Source organism: Oryzias latipes, chromosome 23 (genome assembly GCF_002234675.1).
Source record: "Oryzias latipes chromosome 23, ASM223467v1".
In the NCBI taxonomy this organism is placed as follows: domain Eukaryota; kingdom Metazoa; phylum Chordata; class Actinopteri; order Beloniformes; family Adrianichthyidae; genus Oryzias; species Oryzias latipes.
Window position 1 is genome coordinate 12,878,063 of NC_019881.2, and position 23,764 is coordinate 12,901,826.

The window sequence follows — 23,764 nt, forward strand, 5'->3', positions numbered from 1 at the left end:
GGAACATCCTTCTGTCCCAGTGAATAAGAAACAACTTAGAAGAACCTTAACTGACCGTTCTGTGTCTGAGTTTAAACACACAGTTCAGCCAGTACTTAGTGATATTCTGAGAAAATACTCTGAGACCAGCTCCCATAGTATCAGTCCTAGTATAAATGACCACTTTGTTAATGATGCCTTACAAGCCCTCAGGAGTACACTCGATGTTGTTGCCCCCTTGAAACCTAAGTTCGTCAGACAAAACCGAGTAGCACCGTGGTTTAACGCTGAAACTCGTTCTCTTAAACGAGAAACCCGTAAGTTGGAAAGAGAATGGCGCCGCTCCGGTTCAGAGCAGTCTCTGGATATCTGGAAACATAGCCTATTAAATTATAAAAAAGCTCTGCGTAGAGCTAGAAGCCAGTACTATTCAACCTTAATATCAGAGAATGGAAACAATCCAAGATTTCTTTTTAGCACTATAGCTAAATTAACTCGCAGTCAGAGCTCAGTAGAACCACATGTTCCTGTTTCTCTCAGCTCTGATGATTTTCTTACATTTTTCGATAGTAAAATCTCAAATATTAGACATAAGTTAAATCAAGTTATTCCTATTATCAGCCCAGAACAGGCTGAAGCGGTAGAAATGGAGGCATCCATAGAAACCTCTGTAACATTAGACTGCTTCACTGCTGTGGATCAAGCGGAAATAACATCAATTATTACGTCCTCCAAATCCTCAACGTGTCTGTTAGACCCAATTCCCACTAGACTTTTTAAAGAAACTTTTCCCCTAATTAATGATCCCATATTAACAATGATAAATGCCTCTCTGGAAACGGGTTACGTGCCACAGTCTTTTAAATATGCAGTTGTTAAACCTCTTCTGAAAAAGCCCAGTTTGGATCCTAGCATCTTGGCCAACTATAGACCGATATCAAACCTGCCCTTTATTTCTAAAATCCTAGAAAGAGTTGTAGTTAAGCAGCTTTACTGCCACCTACAGGACAACAGCCACTTTGAAGACTTTCAGTCGGGGTTTAGACCTCACCACAGTACGGAAACTGCACTAGTTAGAGTCTCTAATGACTTGTTATTGGCCTCAGAAAAGGGACTACTTTCTATTCTGGTCCTGTTGGACCTCAGTGCTGCCTTTGACACTATCGACCACGGTATTTTACTCCATAGATTAGAGCAGGACATAGGGATCAGAGGATCTGCTCTCCAGTGGTTTAAATCCTATCTGTCTGATAGGTATCAGTTCGTTAATGTAAATGGCCATTCCTCTCAGTGCACTCGAGTCAACTATGGAGTCCCACAGGGCTCAGTCTTGGGACCGATCCTGTTTACGCTTTATATGTTACCCCTAGGAAACATAATCAGGAAACACAGCATTAATTTTCATTGTTATGCCGACGATACGCAGTTGTATTTATCCATGAAGCCTGACCAGAATGACCAGATAGAGAAACTGAACGCCTGCATCAGTGACATCAAGACCTGGATGACAATTAATTACCTCCTCTTGAACCCAGAAAAAACTGAGGTCATTATACTTGGTCCTAAAAACCTCAGAGATGCTCTGTCTGCTCAGATAGTCTCCCTGGATGGTATAAGTATAGCCCCCAATTCCACAGTTAGAAACCTTGGGGTTTTACTTGACCAGGATTTATCATTTAAGGCTCACATATCTCAGGCATGTAGAACTGCCTTTTTTCACCTGCGAAATATTGCTAAGATCAGAAATATACTTTCTAAGAGTGATGCTGAAAAACTCATCCATGCATTTGTTACGTCGAGGCTGGATTACTGTAACTCCTTGTTAGCAGCGTGTCCTAAGAGTTCCTTAAGAAGTCTCCAGCTTGTTCAGAACGCAGCTGCTAGATTGTTAGCTGGAACCAGCAGAAGAGATCACATCACTCCTGTGTTAGTTTCGCTCCATTGGCTCCCAGTTGATTCTAGAATTAAGTTCAAGATCCTCCTGTTAACCTATAAGGCCTTACATGGAATGGCCCCGTCCTATATTAAGGACCTCATAGTCCCTTACCAACCAATCAGAACACTTCGCTCGCAAAATGCAGGACTGCTTGTGGTTCCTAGAATTAGTAAAAGTACAGTTGGAGGTAGAGCGTTTAGCGTTTAGCCACCAAGCCCCTGTCTTATGGAATAAACTCCCAGCTCATGTAAGAGAGGCCGACTCAGTTTCTACATTCAAAGCTAGACTGAAAACATTCCTCTTTGGACAGGCTTATTGTCAGACTAGTTAGTATTCAGAGATTATTTAACTTAATGTTAATTTGTTTAAATTAAACTTAATAATAACTATTTCTTTTAAAAGGCTGCTAGAAGTTGAAGCTGGGGTAACTATGGTACACTGGGGTTCTGTCCTCTTTCCTTTTTTACTTCTACCCTTCCTCTCCTCTATTCTTGATCATAATTTATCATTTAGTTCTCCATGCCTCTGTTTGGTGCAGTGCGATTCATGTATTGTCCCTCTTTTCCTCTCCCCTCCTGGGGAGTGGGAGTGCTTCCAGACTCCAGTTGGCTCATCCGTGCTCCAGTTCCTGACCGTTTACCTCGCCTTTGCTCCTGCTCCTACACCTGGCTGTGGATCCTGCCTCTGGCTCATCTCTGGCTCGTCTCTGCTCTGTACCTGACCGAGTACCTCGTCTCTGCTCCTGCTCCTACACCTGGCTGTGGTTCCTGTCTCCGGCTCGACTCGCGCCTTTGACTGTCCCCACAACCACGGCTGGATGAAGCTCGTCTGCTGGACTTTTATATATGTAGTTGTAGATTTAGATAAGTTAATTCTTCTCTAAGATTTCTGGTAAATCGCCTGTCCGTCCTGGGGGAGGATCCCTCCTTCATGTGGGCACCCCTGAGGTTTCTTCGTTTTTTCCGGAATCCGGTTTTTTTGGGAGTTTTTCCTTACCGCGAAGGGGGGTCTAAGGGCAGGGATGCCAGTATAGCTTAGTCAGTTTGTTAGTTCATTTTAGTATTTTTCTATTGAACTCTTTGTATTCGTGATCCTTTTGATTTCATGTTTTACTTCGAAGCCCATCGAGACGACTGTTGTTGTGATTTTGGGCTATACAAATAAAATTGAATTGAATTGAATTGATTAATCTAATCAGATGGTTTGATTTCATGCTTAAAGAACCTAGATTGCTGTTGCCATGGAGCTAAAAGTGAGACATCCTCTAAGAGACAGGCTTAGTGTTGCGTCTGCTTTCAGGTTACCTTTCCCAGTTGGTTTAGAGACAGAACATAAAACAGCAAAGTATCAGAAACTCATTTTTCGATTCAAACTGAATGTAACTGTTTTATGAAAACCATCTATTAAGTTGTAACTGTGGAAATACATCTAGCCATCCATTTTCAACCTCCCCAAATCCTTAATGGGGTCATGGGGTTACTGGAGCCTATCCCCTCTACCGCTGAGTAAAGACAGCAGTCTAGTGTCACAACTAAACCTGTGAAGCATGTTTTTGGACTGTGGGAGGAAACCGGAGTGTTCGGACAAAACCCACAAATGCACAAGGAGAACATAACTCCATATAGTAGGGTCTTAGGCGGGATTTGAACCAGGGCCTTATCGCTGTGAGGTTACAGTGCTAATTACTACGTAAGGGATAAGTGCGTTATTTCTGATAATGCACACTTTGAACCTGCTTATACCATGGTCCCTTACAAAAGAAAAAGTAAATATTCAATCAGTTTTTGGCACTTTATTCTTGTTATTTTTTGGTTTAGATCACAGCGGACTATTTGTTACGTTGTGCGGCCCGTTGTCAAGTTACCATAACAACGTACCGGCACCAACCTGGACTGCAGCAGCAAAGGACAGCGATGTATATGCTGATCGTCATGATGTGTTAAATAAAGCATCAGTTTAGAGAGAAAGTTCACCTCTCACCGCTTGTTTTTGTCCAGATGATGAAGCTAAAGTTCGTTTTAAAGAAGCCAGCGCAGTGATACAGAACATTTGTTGACACGTGTGGCCGGAACTTCTTTTTTGGGTGTGCATTATCCCTGTGGATTATCACTTTTTAATCCACATCCAGCAGCCAATCAGAATCAAGTAGCTACCCGGACCATGGAATGATAAATAATAAATGCTGGCTAAGATGTATACCACCTGAAATCTCCAGAGTGGTGCCTTTTTGAGAAGTTATCCAATCGCTCGAGGGGTCCTGGCTACAGACAAGATGGTGCCTAGACATTAGCTGGAAATGAAAGTTCTACAAGATTTGAGATTTATAGCACCTTTATTTTAAATACTTTTTAGTGTGAATACATGGTTTAGTGTGTAAGATGAGATTTAACGGGGCAAAAATGTTAATTGTTTTATTCCTTTCAAAAAGGATATAAACAAAAGTGTTCAGATTTGTAAAACTGTTACACCAATGCGTTACCTCCATTGTTTACATTTTATTGACTACACCGTAACTTTTTTAACCCTTAACGTCACGAAGAAAAGCAGCTTTTTACCGATATGCAGGACATTGCTAAAATAAAGTGTTGCTTACCGGTGCAAAGCTGCTTTTTCTCTGCTGATCAGCTGATTTGTGGATCACGTAAGGAGCTACGGTCAGAGCATAGTAGGTTTTGACCAAAACATCTCCAGTGTTAAAGTTTAAAGCTTAAAATGGAAGTTAATTTCGTCTTTTCAGACCCATTAATTAGCATTTTTTGAACTAAATGGGCTTCTGCTTTCAGTTAATGATGTCTAGGCGCCATGTTGTTGTCTGCAGCCAGTTCCTCTTGAATTGATCTCCTTTGATTGGATCTGCAGGGATCCATCCCTGTATCGCTGGTCACCTTTTGCGGTCCGGCAGTTTTTTTTTTTTTTTTTTTACCATTTTTGCTTTGTCGATCTGTCAATCATTCTATCATCCTCTTTTGTCCCTGGTACGGAAAGCGTTCAGTTTGCCAAACTGACGTAAATCCTTTATTTGCGATCCGACATATTTTTGTTAGTTATGTTTATTAGTTACATGTTTATTTGTACATTGTTGTTTATGTACTGATGATTAAAAACTACACAGTGAGATTACACAAAGGTACTTTTGAATTAACAGATGAGGCGTTTCAAGACAGAAAGCAGCAACCATCGTATTTCATGCTCTGTTGTAAACCGTGCAATGGGAGGAGCATCATGGCATTTCAAAGGCGCTGCTGGCTCCGTACGAAGCGCGTATAACGGACAAAAACAGCTTCCTTAATGAGCTCGCATTTATCGGGCGAGAACTGCAGAGGCGATGGCAGGAAGAGACACGCGTGGTGGCTTCAATAAACACTCTGGACTTCAATAAACACTCCGGTTGTCCGAATTGGTCGGGGACTTGACGTGCCGCGGGGCAGGAAGCGACTTTCTGATGATGGACAGAATTTGCGCTCAGTGAATTTAAAAACAGGCGTCTGCAGTGACGTATGTATCAGAGGATGCCCGATTGGCCATTCTGCATGTCAATCAAGTCCCGTACTTCTCGGTGAGGATTTTGATTGGCTGGTGGATTTTGAAGAAGTATTTTTTCTTTAAATCTTTGCTGGCCAGCCGGTCGATCTACTCTCATGTCCTTGATGATCGACCGGTCGTTTGCGATCGACGTAATTAGCACCCCTGTTTTAGAGTGTAAACAAGAGAGAAAAGTGTGAAAATGTCTGTCTGAGAAAAGTGTAGAAAGTAAATAATAAGGGGTTTACAGCCTTAAAAAATCTACAGCCCTACTTAAAGGATTTCACCTATCTTTTTAGAACATAACTACCGCAATAAAGGGGGGAACACTGTGTTAGCAAAGGGGGATGAGACTCAGTACAGGGCAGGGGTGCAGAGTTTTGTAGCTTTGTATAGACAAACTTCAGAGCAAAATAGCTGATGGTAATTGTAGAAAAGCTATGGCACCAGTGGGCTTGGTTTCCTTTTAAATGTTGAGACCACTCTGTCTACATACATAGGTGTTTTCTCAAACTGCATCCCACTGTGCACCCTGGGTAGGACACTGTGCCAAACGGGGCCATTGTTCCCACCGTGAGCTGAATACTGACAGAAATTCTCCGTGCGGACGCCCGAGCTAATCACTCTCCGTCTTGTTTTTGAAGCACACTCATTTTTTACGCTTTGACTACAGTGCTTTGAAGTCTAAAATAAAAACCCAGCATGTGACATGATCATCGACTTAGTCAAAAAATACCAAACACAGCTAAGTATTTTGGATGCGTGCCTCTTAACTGTTACTAAAAATGAAGTGTGACTTGATGGTGACACACATAGACTTTTGCAGCTCTCGCACAAAGAATGTGATCTCTTCTGTGTTGCATTCTGCTCTGGGAATCTCTTTTGTGACTGCTGAAAAACACCACCGCAATTATGCAAATATCTCAAACTGTCTTAATTTGATTTTCTGACATGAAGCAATAAACGCTTGCACACAATATTTCATTATTGAGTTAAAAAAATGTTTAAAAATGAGCTTCCAATGCCTTTTGATCTGTCACCAGAAACGCAAAACCGAAGATTTATCCATGTGGGTTCACAACATGATCTTCTTCGGTTAACAATTCAGTTTAATTGCTTAATCCTTTTTAAACAATAGTTGTGACACTTTTATTTTTTATGAGTGGCCTGTCAGTAAACTAAGCATAATACCTGTTTGGGAGGTGATTCAGAATGCTACAGGGAGTACTTACCACTGCTCAACTCCATAAAAGCAGCTTTGCAACAATACATAAAACTCTCAAGGCATGTTGCACTCGCTGTCTCAGAGGGGGATTTAACTGCTAAGACAAGACAAGCCTTTTCCTTCTCTCACTGAGCCCTGTCCAAGTGGAGCTGGACACCTGCCAAGGTTTATGCATGGAAAAATGAGTTCAATGTGCAGACACACTGATCCATATGCGCAGCAAGCATGGAAGTCTAGAGAAAAGCACAACCCGCAATGTTTTCATATTAAAAATGTTTTTTTTTTTTTAATGGATTTTAATTTGGCTTCAATTAAATAGAAACACATAGATCCATTTGGGCTTGTGGGCTCTGTACTTCTTTTTTGTATGCCATGTGCGGTTAACACCGCAAATGGGTAACACAATAAGGTTAGCAGTTGTGTTGGCTTTTAAAAAAGCCTTTTGTTTAAAGTTCTTTAAAAAAGAACTTTGTACACCATTGTTCCATTGCATTAAGAAGGACCAGTTGGATGGATCCCCAATCCCAAAGGTGGTAACTGTGGGAAAGGATGTCATTTCAGAAACATTTCCCGAAGGAGTAACAGGAGGTGGCTGGAGAGAAGGATGGATGGAAGAATAAGTTATAGAGAAACACAAATGTTGGACACTTTATGAAAAGTTGCATTCCTATAATGGAGCTTTACTACTCTTGGGTAAAATCACAATAAATCTTAGTCAAAGACAAAGGCTAATAGGCAAAAGTTTTGTTGATGTTTTTTGTTTTTTTACGAAGTGCTTATTATGCTCCATATTTTCCGTATGGCTGGTGGTTTTATATTGAGGGAGTGGCAGAGGTGGGCAGAAGAATTTGGAAGGGTGTTAAATGAAAACAGTTGAATGGAAGGCCATTACAAAATGAAATGATCGAAGAAACAGAAAACATTCTTCAAATGTAATTAGAATGAATCATAATTTTGCTTAGGTTTAGTTTTTTTTTGTTTAGTTAAGTTTTTACAATCTTTGAAAAACCTTGTAAAGATGATCTCTGAATATTGTCGGTATTGATACTAATATTGATGGGGGGGCGGGGTGGGGTGGCACCTGTCACCCCTTGCCCCCTTGTAGCTCCGTCCCTGTAATAAGTACACATAAGACAGGAGAGACGAACCTCAATCCAAGAAAAAAATCACTGTTATACAAGCAATAAGAAAAATAAATGTAGGTAAGAAGAGTAAAAACACCTTGAGGGTAAAAAGCAAACCTTTACTGCTAAGTTTTTTAACAAAAAATTTTCAAATTTGAAAACAACAAAAACATTCTAACTTTTTTGCAACCCCGGATATCCAGGAAAAAAATATCAAGGCTTGTCTTTGCTCCACAGAATAGTTACTTTTATTTTGTTTTTGTTTTTTTAACAGGACGCAATTTGAAAAGTTTGCATGTTGTGTTAGTATCAGGGAAATTGTATTATAATGCTGATAACAGTTCTAAGGAGTGAGTGTTTGCACTTAAGATAATGCCAACAAAGCTCAGCAGTTAACAAATGTTTGCTTATTTCCTGCCAGATTTGCTCTCATGCAACACAAGTTGGAAAAAATGGCATAAATAATATTCAGACTGTGATAGTCACAAATTTTAGAACTATCTTATTATAACTTATTATTAGGAACTTGTTTAGTGTCTAAGACCACTAGGATGGGCACTGGGCTGACTCGGCAGCTGACTTAGACTGATGCGGACCAAGGGGATTCCGACACAGCATTGTGAGGGCCCGTGGCGAGCGCTGACCATGGTGCTGACGCGATATGATTTCTGCCATCGCTCTAAATGTCAAACAGGAAGTACCTGCTGGCTCCAAGAAGCCAAAATCCCATTGACTTTCATAGAGAGATAAACAGCTATTATTCAATCTGTTTGTCAGAACAACCAGTCTTGCTTGTTACATTTTTTTTAATTTTACAAATTGTTGCTGATCCTTACATTTTTCAAACGTTTTTCCTTTGTAGAGAGTTCTTTAAGTTATTCATTGACCAATCAGATGCCTCAGTAAAAGTATGTGGTCTCACGTCGAACGAAGCAGTTTTCATGTAGCCTGATTTCAAGTGGTAGGGGTGTAGCTCACTCCTGATGTGTGAGAGTGGTTACCATAGAAATGATAACTCAGAACAATCACATCTTACTGATGAGTTCTGGTTCCAACATGGCGACTGAATTGACTTCATTTCATTGGAATCGGAAGTAAGTCCATTTTCTATGGGTGACATCACACTCACTTGGTCCAGTTCTGAAATACAGGCAATGGTTGAGTCAAATATCATTAAAATTGAGAAGAAAACAACTTTTTAAGGTTAACAAAACCAGTCAAAATGACTGGCATTTGGCTTATAAACATGATAAAGCAGAGTGGGGCTGTCGCACAGCGCTTCTGCTTTGCTGAATTTGGAGACATAGATGGATGTGGGCGTAGACTGCTGCACCCGCTGAGAAGATGCAGCTGCCTGCTGCATAATCCCCTTTAACCTCCAACAGACACACAGCGGAAAGAAACCGTGCAAGTTTATTTAGTGTTTCGTCTCCTTTTTGCAATGTGTTTGGAGTTATAACTAAAATTGAGCTTTGATGTAAAACAACCCCCACATAATGTCACTCAATGAAACATGAATCAGCAGTTGCCCTCTTTTTCCTGCATTATTACAGACAATGGTGCCTCTCTGTAGTTATTAATCCCCAATGATTTTTTTATTTAAACCTGCAATTATTTTAATACTCAACTTGAACTGATTTCCTCGCCTTCAAGCCTGTAAACCCCACTACATTGACAAAATTACAATTTTCTTGGAATTAAGATGTTTTTTGATGATATCCACAAAAACTATCGACTATGTTATTTTTTAATAAGATATAGTTAGTATCAATTATGATCTTTTGGGTGATTTGGTGAGTATTTGATCACAACAATGCTACTTTAAGTTGCAAAAATATTGACACAAGTGTTCAGGAAAAGAACACCTTATTTACCCACTATTTCAAATTTGATCCACACGTTTTTAACATGGTGTAACCGTTTTATAAAGAATTTTTTAATCCACAAATTTAGGATCTTTCAATACAGCAAGGAGTTCTTTAAAATAATTTAACAACAATATATGAGGTATTTACGGAGCCCGTGTCCTGACATTAAGATATAAAAATATATCTTGTTCCCACAGATTAATATCTTGTTCCCACAGGTTATTATGTCGTTCGCACGAAATACTATTCCGTTCCCACAAGATATTATTGCGTTCCCTCAAAATACTATTCCGTTCCCTCGAAATGATTAACTCGTGCGAACGCAATAATTATGTCGTTCGAACGCAATAATTAATCCGTTCGAACGCAATAATTATTCACGTCATAAGACAAGTCATTCACGCGGATATGCTCTTTGTACGCCGGCAAAAGCCGCTTTCAGCGGTAACTTCCGTGTCTCTGTGACCCATATTCGTTCAAAAAAGGAACATGAAAAACAAAAATGATCACTTTATTACCGTCTCAATGAATATAAGAAAAATATCAAAAGATTTATTATAACTAGGCTGCTTTGTCAAACGATAGCTCCTGCTAGGCTACTACTAGCTCCGCCGCAGAGCTCTCTGATCATGTATGCCGGCATTTGGGCAACTGGCTGGTCTGTTGTCAGACAGCTGATATTGTAGTTTAGGGTCGAATAGGAATAATAATATTCAGGACTTGTCTTTTATTAACTTTAGCAGTCAGTCGCTTTACATTCGAAGGCTATTAGGCTACATGCTAACTGACTAGCCGATCATTTCCTGTTATTAATTTACGTCATAGATTTACAGCAGATACCTTCACATTTCCGTCTGTGTGTGTCTCATTACATTGCATTGAAGACACGGAGGATGTTTAGAGAACAGATTTATTTATTTTAAAAAGCACAGAAGCATCCATCGTATTCACGTTCACATCATCTGGTACGCCCTCAGTCATCTTGCTGCAAATTGGATTAATTATTGCGTTCGAACGACATAATTATTGCGTTCGCACGAGTTAATCATTTCGAGGGAACGGAATAGTATTTTGAGGGAACGCAATAGTATCTTGTGGGAACGGAATAGTATTTCGTGCGAACGACATAATAACCTGTGGGAACAAGATATTAATCTGTGGGAACAAGATATATTTTTATATCTTAATGTCAGGACACGGGCTCCGTAGGTATTATCTCCATAAAGCTTGAAAAACTAGAAAAAACGTTTTTCCTCCAAAAGTGTTTTTGAGATTTCATGAAAGCAGCTATTTTGAAATAAGCAGGAAAACCCCTTTTACTGCCCCTAGTGGAATGATGATGAACTACAGGGAAGAGAACATGGACCAAGTTTGGATCGTGCTAATGATATAGGGTCTAAGAAATCTCTGTCAAGTGTTATTGTTGCATTTTTGTGCTGCAAATGCACACTGAGCACTACGGTATACATGTTTGTGCTGTTTTCCAACAAAAACAACCTCCTCTGTCCCATATTTACTCTGACTATCTTTCATATTTGAAATTTCCCAACTGGACAATTAAAGGTCCTTTACATGTTTGTGCTATAATTTCTTACAAGCATGGACCTTTAATGGACAAATGAGGGCTGAATTATTGGAGGACAACACATACAATAACACATGACGGAGCAAAGGTTTGTGTTTTTTAAAGACTGTGGGCTGCACAGCTTCAAAAATCCAAATATTTTCCTTAAATATTTAGACTAGTAAAGTTTTAGCAGAGCACATTTATTATAAATGAAGTGCCCAGTTTTCATAATTCTTCATACAGGAAGGTAAAGTTTCATCTCTTTGTTTATGTTTACAGGGATGTGATGTATCTGATGCCACAATCTTATAAACACTATTATGTGTCTCCCTTGGTGTTAAAAAAATAATACAAGTTTACATCAAAGTATTGACAGTACGGTGGGCTGAGGTACAAAAAGTAGGCATTTAGACCCTTTAATTAAATAATTTGTCTTTTGTATCTCTCCCATTGCAACATTTATGGACATAAAACTGCTTTTGTTTGATGGTGCGGGATCACTAAACAGCTCCCCAGCTGTTCCAAAAGCATCTTTGAAGCTCGTACCACGGGACACAAAAGTAAATAGCTTATAAAAATTTAAAGGAAATATGTCATTTATTGTAATGCAAGTGTGTTTGCAGTATTTAAAGTACAGGCTGTAAAAAAAAACAACAAACACACACAAAGCAAACAGACAAAAAGACGATAGAATAGTAGTTCAAATGATATTTAGGTTTAAACATTTCAATTCTTTTCTTTTGCTTGTAAGCTTGAATGTTTTTTGTAAATTGCTACAAGAGTCAAAAGGAAACAAACGGTTGCTTTTAAACCCTCGGGCTGAACTCTTGTGTGTCCCAGTGGGCCCAGCTGAAGGGAATTCTACCAGAAGAGTGTGATTTTTATAGCTGGTGCGCCAAGGTTGTGCTTTGCGCTCATCCATTGTGTGGCACTTTTTGTATCGGAGACGGTGAACTCATTCAGTTTTATTGATGAAGATGTTTTCTTTTGTTTTGTGCCATTTAACAAAAAAATGATTTAACAAAGTTGGGTTTTGTTTCACAGTAAAACTATAGAATTAAAATATATTTTATTTTGACTATGGACACACATGGATAAAACATTTCCAACCTTTTGTTGGGTATGTGTGGATAAACATATTCCCAGGATTGAAAGGAATTAGCTTTGAAAGTAGATCATATAATCCTGAATGTGTTATTCCAGATTTTATTTGAATTACTTGATCATTTCAGACTTTGTAGGCACCGATGATTGTTCTAAAAGGTACCAGCAGGAACAGAAATCCGGTTATTTGTTCAGACCTGAAGACGAGATATGAAGATTAAACAACGTAAGTGATCTGCCTAACTAAGGTTAAATGGTTTGCTCTCCAACAAAGTGGTGAAAATGGTGGTGAAAATCACAAATCAACTTGAATGAAGAACTTTAATTCTTCATTACTTGGAAGAACAGACAGATCAGGTTTGACTTACACTGAACAACTGAATCTTAGAAAAGTAAAGTGACCCTTTTTTTTAAAGAATTAATGTCTTACATTCTGTTTTGCAAGAAAAAAATCAAAATAAGAAACTTTTTCAACGGCAAGATAATCTTAGATTGAGAAAATATGTCTTGGGGACTAGAATTTTTTTTAAAATAAAAATTCTTACTCCGTTTACTTTTTTTTGCCTATTTAAAGAAAATCTGCAATGGGGTAAAAATTTAAGACTTATTTGAAATGCTATTTTCTCATGTGACGCGTGTTCGTGAACGCCTTAACAGTGCATCTAGCATATGGTTTTCACACTGGACCATCAGGGAGGGGCTTCTTTCTGTCTGCCACCTAGAGGCTTAGTGTGAAATGTCGTGAATCTTCTTCCAGCTCTATTCCGATGTATGACTGACTAGGTGTCTTGGAATTCTAGCCTGGCACAAAACGCAATTCTTGATTTCTCCTCTATGATCCATATGATGGTTGGCACTGTCATGAATTTAAAGGGATGCCATTCTCACGTCCCTACCAAATCCGAATCCCTGATTGGTAAAAGTGAAACCTGAGTGTTTAACATTCAACGCCCATCAACGAGTCTTAAAAATGTGCGTGGCAAGAGTTTTGAACGCAGAAACCCAAAAAGGGTATTTAAGTCTGTTTAGATAAACTTTTCATTAAATTGGTCGCTTGCATACAGGTGGTTAAGGGCTGAGTGAATGTAGCTTTAGTCAGTATTAGACCATTGTTCCTTACCCCATTGGCAGATTATTATTTTCTTTTGTTTTATTAATTTTTTTAAATTCATTTTCGCTTATTAAAAGAAAATCTGCCAATGGGGTTGGAATATTTGACTTATCTCCAAGGGCCTGCTTTTGTTGTGTAACATTACCTGAATAATTAAAAACTATGAATTCAGCCTTAAATCATCTATAGTATTTCGACATTTTTGATTAGTTCATGAGTTGATTTAAGAAATCTACAAATCTCCATGTGCATTAAATTTTAATTGAAATTGGTTTGTATTTATTTAATAAAATGCTGTTTTTATTAAATCAACCTCATTGCATTGAGTTCATATCTTCGTTTCATTTTTTTTCCCGTTTTTCTTTTAACTATTGTTGAAGTGTTGATGTCGTCTATTGAAAGGTAAACAGCTTTAAATAAGCATAGCAGTGTGAGGATGCAATGTATTTGCATTGGGAGTCAGCTGTGTGTTCTGTGGTGGGATAAATATTTTTTTTAGAGTGACAGATGTTTAAATATGTGTTGACACGTTCAGGGGTAAATACTCGAACGCGTGTGTGTGGGGTGTGTGTGTGTGTGTGTGCGTGGAAAAAAGTGGAAAAGGTGAACAGGAGTGGGCATTCCTCAGTAGGAGGTGCCATTATGGAAATGGAAATTAGATTTACACTGCTGCAGTATGCATGCGCACCAACTCGTGCACACATACACACACTATATATTCCCTGAGTTTCTCTTCATTATAGGCACACATGCGAACTCTGCGTTAATCCCCCCTCCCCTCCTCCTCTTTCATGTGTGCTGGCAGCACAAGTAATGTAAAATGTGCTCCTTTTGCAAACACAAACATTCTCCTTGTGCCTCTTATTTGTCCTCATAAAGAAAACAACAAACAGTGTTATCATTTTTTACAAATATAAGTTGCGTATTTTCCACTCGAGAATGTGTGTGGGTTTGTGTGCGCGCAGGTGGCGGGGTGTTTTATATTTCTCACCTGGTCTCAGTATTTCTCCATGCGGTGCCATTGGACCTGTTTGACTCGGTGAGTGATGCGTCTGCAATATTGCGGAACATATGACTTGTTGGGTTGTGTGTGTTGGTGTGTGTTTGTGTGTGTCTGCCGGGGGTCCGGTCAAAAGACCTGAGGGATACTGATTAATTTAGTAGGCTATTGGTGATATCAGACTGCTGTGAGGTATGAGTCTCTGGGTGTTGCACAGGAACACACACACGCAAACACACCCGCACACACACACACCGACAGAGCTGTTGAAATGAGCTCATGCATAAACAAACCTTCATTGAAGTCAGAGACACAAACATGGCCGCTTACTTCCATTTGCGTCAGTGAAACTTTGGAAGGAAAATTTCCCGAAAAAGAAAAGCTGAACGTGTTATCAGTGGGCTGTTTGTGTGGATTGTTGAAAGAGACGTATTGCACAAAGAGAGGAATTAAAATGGAGAACAGGTTGTGTCTGTGAGCCGTCATCGCGGTTCTGCTGCCGCTGCAGGTTTCTGACAGAGGGTAGAGCACGCATGTGCGCTCATTGGAGTGTGTGGGTGGGAATTTGGGAGCCGCATCATAAATCACTACTTATTATGCCTTATTTGCATCTCAAATGTGTATAGTTGAAACAAGTAGGGGTCTATAACATAACTTAATTGTCTGGTCTGTCTTTTACTTGGCGTCAGATTTACATTTTTAGGATTCTAGAAACTTCCAGTGCAGGAGCTTTAGCCTTAGTGTACACTCCTTGTGCGGTATTTGCACATGGTCAGTAAGTACTCGTACCTTTCTAATGACTAGAGTTTGGCGTAATGGCACCATACGACAGCATCGCATGTCTGTCTTAAGTTTGTGCAACTTACATTATCCTAACCTTTACTTCAAGACACACACGAAAATTGTACACCATTTTCCTGACGTCCGTTGAGCCTTGACCCTTGTGCTATCCTAGGCACTTTAACATTGGGAGGTGGGTCATCTAGACCCACTACACAGTGCGCTGAACCTTTTTTCTTCAATGATTTGTGATCTTCACTGGTGTCCACGGATTACATGAAATCTTTCCACCTTTATCCACCTTTTCATGGTAGGGAGGACACGTCAAAGTATGGATGGGATCTTTTAAGATAGCACAAGGGTTAAGGGAACTCTAAGACATAACCTCCGCTCCCCTAAAGATGCGGTTACTATTCTCTACGACCCCCCATAAGCCCAGACAACCCAAAAACCCACAGCACCTGTATTAATCAACCCCCAAATGAATGCATGTGATCAAGGCTTTTAGTTTTCTCAGCCTACACCTAATTTTTTAAGTGTTTTTTTAAGCTATGACAAGTGATGTAAGTGTAACTGCATTCCTAAATGTTTGTCCCATTTATTATTTTGTAAAATTTAAACCATATCGGGGGTGGGGATATTTGACTCACAAGTTCACCATTCAATTCAGATTCCAATTTAACCCATTTTTTAAAATTCAAACAACTTTTATTTCATGGTTATAGAAAAGTTTCACGCATGTAAAAACATGAAGATTTCTTCATGTGAATTGATCATTATAAACACAGTTACTATGGTGGTAAATGGTGAATACATATTATAATAACGCATTATTACCTTCTAAGAAGACCCAAAGTGCTTCACAGTCCCATTCATCCACAAACACAGTTGCTCACCCACTTCGCTGCCGAACACTGGCACCAACCTATACCTACCAGGAACAATGTCTTGCCCAAGGACACTTTGGCAGGTTCAGTTCTCCAGGGAAAGGTGGGAACTGAACATGTGATCTTTCCATCAGCTCCACCTACATCTGCAAGAATTTTGATAAGAAAACTAAATTTAACAAGTTCTTTCAAATTGAGTCCAATTCTCCTACCATACTAGTATCTAAACCAGCTTCAGAAAGAAGTACTAAGAACTGTATGGAGATAAATGATACATCCAATTGTTTTATGTTGTGTAATGTTGAGGTTGTTCAAGAGGGAGGCTGTAGTTATGCAACTGTAAAGCTTCATGTGGGGTTGCGTTCCCATTCATGTGTGCTAAAGTATCTAATCACGCACATTTTCCCCACTGTTCGTAAATTTGTGAACCCACATCATGTGGTGAAGCAAAGCGAAACAGGCCATGCTTAGATAAAAGAACAGACTGCCAGCTCTGTGACATAAAATGGCCCAGGCATCCACAGAAGCAGTGGTGGATGATCACAGGATCCTCTTCACAGTGGAGCGAAAGCTCCCCCACCACATCCAGCCAAGTGAAGATCCCTCTCCAGGAGGTTGACATATCATTATCCAAGTCTGGCTTAAAGGGGAGACTTCACAGGGCAAAAGGCAGAGGGTTCACCATCTGAAGGAGGGGCTTTCTGCAGTGGAGCTCGCCTGTCCTTAGCGTTTGATGATGATGAACTGAAAGACAGAGAAGGCATAAATGTTTTCCGATTTTAGTAAACGCAGCAAAGCTTGCCTTTGGAAGGGGCTACACAGCGCAGATGGAGGCGGACTTCCATCTGCAGAGAAAAAGGGCTAGAAGCTAAGTGGAGCTACAAACTGGCCATTCACAGGTACATTCAGGTACATTCACACCGGCCACGTCTACTCACGTTCAAGTTACCACGTCAAATAAATAGTCTACGCAAACGCACGTAAACCCTTGTTTTGGGCTTCACCGTCCAGAAATCTCACGTTCAAATGGTTTTTGAAAGTTTTTAAGTCAAGCTCTACGTACAAAACAGGCTTTCACTGATTCAATCAATTGAAACTTTGACCATTCATTCTGATTTGGTAGTGACGTACGGGTAGCATCCATTTCAAACGATGTTAGTGCCACCCTGTGTAAACAGGATCACGTAGGAAATCGTGCCTGGCCGGAATTACATGACACCATGACGTACATTTACAGGAACAGAGCTGGGAAAGAGAAATCCTGGAGAAAGATTTTTGCGATTTGCACTGCTTTGACATTTCACACCAAGCCTCTTCCAAATGTAGTTGGCGGGCATGGGCTAGTAAATAGCAGAAAAACAATAGAAGAAGAATCCTCTCCTAGCTTGTTTGGTGTCTAAATACCACTGGCAGAACGCGTGTCATGCAATCGCATTCTTGAACACATGCTGGGTGTGAATGTAGCTTCAAGGTTTGTACACATCATGGATGTAATGGTCATTCATGAACATGCTGAACGTGGGGCCTTGAACCCACGTTTAGGACATGGTGTTCAGACAGGTCTGTCGCTACCCGATACTACTGTTTGTATCACATTTGGAAGAAATTTGGGGCGAAACGTCATAGTGGTGCAAATCTCAGGAATCTTGCTCCAGACTTTTTCTTTCACAGCTCTATTCCGATATAGGAAAAACTTGGTTTCGTATGATTACATTTGGGCAAACTACAATTTTTCATTTCTCCTTAATAATCAATTTTCAACCGGTTGAACCGCGCGACTTTTGAACGACTTTTACGAATAGCAACACAGGGAGGAATTCCCAATCATTCCTGACGTGCACAAGTTGCAGATGTCACCAAATAACAAAAAAATCTAAAACATTTTCTTTCAGCTTCATTCAATTTGAACTCTTTCAAAGTGAATTAAATGATAACCAGAGCATAGGAAAAGCCTTCCTGGAACTTGAATGCAAAAATCCCTCAAATTAAAGACCAACGTTGACACTTTTAGTCGATATTTGTCATTTAAATGCTGCTCGAATGTGTTGCAGTCGCAAATAATGTCAATATAACTGATGGTGTGTTGTAATTGCATAAACTAATGGTGATATTATACCATAAGGCTTGCTGGATTATTTATTTTGTCACTGCTTTTATTATGGATCATTGTGGCTGATTAAATGGTATACAGCTGGAATTTACTTTCTCACTGATTAGTTGCTTTTTCTAAATAACAGCTGTAGTTTTGAATTAAGTGTCTGCTTTTTTTTGACACCCCACTTTTCCTCACATTTCCAATTTCTGCCACTTTCTCGTCTTTATTCCCTTCGCTTCTCCCCCCACTCTTCCGCGTTTATCTTCTCCTTCCCCTTCCTCTCTCCTCGCTGTCATGTTTAGGGCCATTAATGAAATGAAATGCTTGGTCTGGGGTAAAAAAAAAAAATGGAGCCTGCTTTCTATTCCATCCCCTCATTCCTGTCTAGCAGTAATTATGGCTGTCTAATTGGGTCTATGGAGGCTCAGAGAAGACTGTGTGAGTGGGAGAGAGGCTCTAACAGAGTGTGACTCTGCTTGTGTATGGCGGAAAGGATCGTTGTGGCTTTAGCTGAATACAAAGCGGGTCCGACTCTTGACCACAGAGAGGTTTTGTTTGAAATCAAAATGCGGGGTGTATCGGCATATGCATACTGATCGCAAGATAAGGGATATGAAGGGGTGGACTTCTTTAATTGTCATAAGCGGAAGGAGTTGTGGCAGTTTGAGGCTACTTACTTAAAGATTTCAATTAGTAGTTTTTCTTTTTTTAATGCACTTTTCCTCATTTATTTAATAAATAATCATGAGCTGTATTTCAGTTGGACATTATGTCTTTCTGCTACTTCTTGGAGAACAGTTTGTCTTCAGATTCCACTAATGAAGGAGCAGTTCTTTGGGTCCCTACACTGATCTCGGTTTCATGGCAGCGCTCACAACATTTTGTGACAGATTTTTTTGTCTTTTGAGTTTTCTGCATGAAAAGAACCTGCTTTCTGAGCCTGCGTCCTTCCATTCGAAGAATTTCCTACACTAGCTCTCTCTCAGACTAAATTCCGTGATCAAAAGTAAAAAGCAGGATGTGCTTTCTCTGCATAAAAGAAAACAAAAGTCCCCCGTTTTCACCCACCGCTGATTACATGCCCCAATCTATGATCATGCATTCAAAGAGATTCTACATACCTTAAAACTGTGTTTTTCAACACGGAGATGGTCAGGTGTGCTGTGGGAATTTGCCCTCATTAACTGATCTAAAAACATTTCCCATCTCCAGGATATCAGCTCTTTGTTCTTTCAAACAGGCCCTGATAAAACACTGAGCAGTTAGGAATATAAGAGATCGTAAAATACGTTTTTCTTTGTGTTTATTTGATTCTATTAAAGACAATTGGATAGGAATGACGCTACCGCGATTTAGCCGTAGCGTCAGCTGTTTTCTTAAAAGTCCCGCCCCTTTAACTGTCTCCGCCAATCATTCTTGGAGGCTTAATCAAATGTCATCAGTCTGACCAATCAGAAGTGGTTCAAGTCCTCACTTCCTTGTTCTGATTCTGCTCATAAAGTCTCTCAGTTCCAACAAAAATAACAGCTAAAGCTTGTCTTTAGCGGTGTATCTTTCTGCGGGAACCGGTGTCAGACTGTGGATGAAGTGAACAAAACAATGAAGCTCAGAGGTGCTCTGTCTGCTGTTCGGCGGCTGTTTGCACTACATCTCCCAAGATACATTGGGTTAAAGTGAAAGCTTCTCAGCGCACAATGAGTCTTACTTGTTAAACGTCTTAAAACCACAACGAACACACATCAAATAGTTTTTAAATCTTCTAACTTAACTTTTATTACATCTTTTAGAAAAAACAGCTGCAACTTCCAGCTTTTTCTGCCACAATTATCACAAAAAAGGACGTGAGATTGCGGAGGGGCTGTAGATCAATACAGACTGAGTTTCTTTTTTTTTGGGATGCCGGTGTGCCGCAGGATTTTTGTCAAGGTTAAAGTGTCCCGTGGCTCAAAAAGGTTGAAAAACACTTCCTTAAAATACAATCACACCGCCCTCTGCAACACTCGTTCAAGTGACCATTTCCAATGAAAAGCCTATGTTAGAAAACTCTTGTATTGACACATAATACGGGCTCTACATACAAAACGTCCAATAGACGTGTGTTGAAATTTAACTTTTGACCAATCAGGGACTCGTATTTGATATTGAGATATGAATTGCGTTCCTTCTAATTCACGGAATTGCCAACCGTGTGAAAACTGATTGCGAGGGAGAAACACATAATTACGGTTCATACCTGGCTGGAATTGTATGACACCAAGTCTTTTATTTATTGGAATAGAGCTGTGAAAGAAAAAAGCTTGGAGCAAGATAGGCTGCTTTGAGATTTCTTACCAAGTGTCCTCCAATTGTAGGTGGTGGACATGCACTAGTATTGGGTCGTGACAGTCCAGTGTGAACACAGTGCTAAACTCTTGCTCAAGAATTCAAGAATTAGTTTTAAAATCAAATTGTATGCTACACCATTGAATGGAATTGTGAAGGAAGGGAAAATTGTTGCATCTCTACCGCATACCAGCATGTTTACACTGAAAGTGTCAAAACCCAAGTGTTGTGTTACGCTGCTTTACGCTTGGTGTGTGCCATCTGAAAGGCTTTTCTGCATTGTTACTTGATTATCAGCAAATTAAAAGATGTTTTTCCAAATGTTATTTTTTTGTTGGTGTTTAGTAATACACAAATCAATATATCGAACCGAAACAATATCGTGGCCCAAAAATTGAGGTCAAAACCAAATTTTGGGGTAAGTGAATCGTTGCATCCCTACCTTAGACACAACAGATTCTCTATTTAAACATTTTTTGCTTTAGTTTTGAGAGCCTCCCCTGTTATAGGAGTAATTATCGATTCATAGTCATTTATAAAACTCTTGTTGGACTCTCACCTCCATATCCAGTCAGTAATATCTCCAGGATAGGTGGCCAAATGCAACACGTGGTCTACAAATTTTACTATATGTCAAATTTCAAATTTTTGAATTTGCATTTAGTTTTCCTCCTTATTCCACTGCATTGCCATGAGTTCCTCTTTATATGCAGCATATAAAGTAATAGTAAAAATGTGGAACCACCATCATCCTGCTTAGACTTTTTCAACGAAATCCCCAAGACTATGTCCGAATTCACTTACTACTTCCTGGTTAGTGTATTGTTGTCGTGCATTTGCCTTTTTTTTGGGTGTCCGAATCTACAATTAAAAAATCCAATGCCCTCAAAATTTCCCAGAAGTCTCTGTGACAAAGCAGTGTGCATTGATGCTCACTAGATTGGCGAAGATATAGCCCACAGTGCATTGGGGTCTATGGTCTAGTTTTACATTAGGGGTGGTTGTTTTTTACATTATTTGTTCTGGTGTAAATCTCTTTGTGTAATGTAACATATGAAAAGTTGTATATGATTGATTTGACTTGTCATTTCACGAAATGTGTGTACATTTATTCTTTACCCAATGGATTTATTATAGGGGTTTGTTTCTGTGAACGGTTGACTTCATATTTGTTGTTTAGAACAAGCTATGAGCACGATTTGCATTAAAATCTTGGGCACCGTTTTACTTTCTCTAGACTAGTGCTTTATTTTTATTTTCTGTTGTTAAACTGCCATGGATTTGTCAGTTCAGTGTGTCCATTTCAACAAATTTTTGTTTAAAACAAATGCAAAGAAGTGTTTTGAAAGGTTTCTCCATTCAAGGGGAACTGAAAAAGATGTCAGCTACAAGAGAGGGCAAGATCTTTAACCGTTCACCTTTGCACAAGTATTGTTGCAGTACAAGGGAACCCGGTGGGGATTGTCTGGTTAGAAGGGTGCTTGTTCTGATAACACACCTGCACACACACACACACACACACCTCTCCACACACATTCGACCCCTCTCCCAGACGGTGGTCTATGCTGCCCATGGGCCTTCATAAAGCCAAAGCCTGAAACCAAAAACCAACCGACGGTGACACAAGTCAGCAGAGAAGGTCATTCCCAACGCTCACACACACACACACGCACGCACGCACACACACACACAATTGTGTGTGAGAAGGTCTCTTGATGCCTTTGGCTTTTAATTCTCTCCCGCTGTCATGCCTGAGTGGCACCACTGAAGCAAGCGCACAAAAAAAGTGCACACAAACACAAGGTTTGAACAGTTCAAACTCCCCTGCTTCTCTACTGGTCAGGAGTAAACTGGTCGATGGTTATATCGTCTATGGGACCAACTTTACTGCAGATACTCAACTAGCCAGCTGCTGCATGCATGTGCACTCCCAAAATCTGCCACTGCCATTAATTATTGCCCTTTGTAACAGAGATTCTTGCACAGTGTGGCACGCAGCCTCCTGGCAACTCAGCCCTATCAGCTCTCGCTGTGTTAATTCTGTATTTATTGCCGCCCGAAGACACAGCAGTTAAGCTTCAAAGGGGTAAGCTGATTTAGGGATAAACTTTGACTTCTGTATTTGTAGGAATCCATTTCAATCTGATGTAGACCCTTAAGTCATGGAAGATAAGGACAAGAGCAAAACGACTGATTTAAAAAAAATAAAAAAGGGTCTTAAGGGGGTTGCGGTTCACTGACATAAACATAAAATCTTTTGAGAATAATTCTTCACTGCAACAATCAGTTTTCATTGTTTTGGCTGTTGCTTCCAGTTTTTGGCTGTGCAGTTTCTCCAACTTTAGTGCGACGGCACATCTGCTGTAGACCTGAGGGCCTCTGTATGACAGTAAAGTTTGGAAGAGGATGCTCAGAATGCAAAAACTTCCAAAGGTCGTCATTTTTCAAATCTTATTTAATTCTGGCATGTGGCCCCTCCCTTGGAATATTCCCATTCACCGTTGGACAGTTTTTACTCAGGTAATCCAATAGGAACCATCTCTCTTTCAAAATAAAAGCTAAAATGGTTAAATATGCGGCAAAGCAAAAATGGTTTGAATGGATTAATGTGATCAAGACAGACGTTCCTTTAACGAAAACATAGTTTCAGCCATTTATTTTTGTTATTTTGTGATAATGCTACCAGCCCTTTAACATGACCGATAGGGATAGTTATTATGCTATTTATTGGGGCAAATTCTTTTGAAAAAAGGGATCTTGACATAAAATCTGACTTTTTATGCATCCTCAACTGGCTATGGGACATGTAAAGGTACAATTTAGTGTTGTCTGTAGAAAACCTCCAACAAGATGCTTGTGATTATCCCCTTACATAATCTCGTAACATCATCAGGTTTCTGTCAGCGGTATCCTGGATGCTTGTTGTTAACCGCTGTGCCTCGCTTTGCAATTTAACTCACTCATTTACCTTCCCCTGTAGGTTGACATTGTTCCTGTCGGCCTTCCTTCTCTCTGCTTGTGTCCACTTAAACAGATGGTTTCGGCCTCTTGTCCCTCACAGAGCTGAAATCTGCTGCTGGTAGGCAGAGCACTCCAGCATTTCCCAGAACAGATGAGCCTTTTAAATTTCATTTTTTTGGGTAAAGAAACTTCCATAAGTAGGAAAAAAGAAAAAAAGTTTGATCTGTTCTTCTGTTATCTTGATACAATAATCTGTAGATTTGTCTCCACTCAGCTTTAGATC

At 39.8% G+C, this 23,764-nt stretch overlaps 1 protein-coding gene across 6 annotated transcripts in view; it reads left to right on the top strand.

The window, feature by feature from the left end:
• The window catches only part of grm8 (glutamate metabotropic receptor 8), a 318,855-nt gene that overhangs the window by 29,977 nt on the left and 265,114 nt on the right, over positions 1-23,764 (top strand). The gene's annotated exons all lie outside the window — the stretch shown is intronic.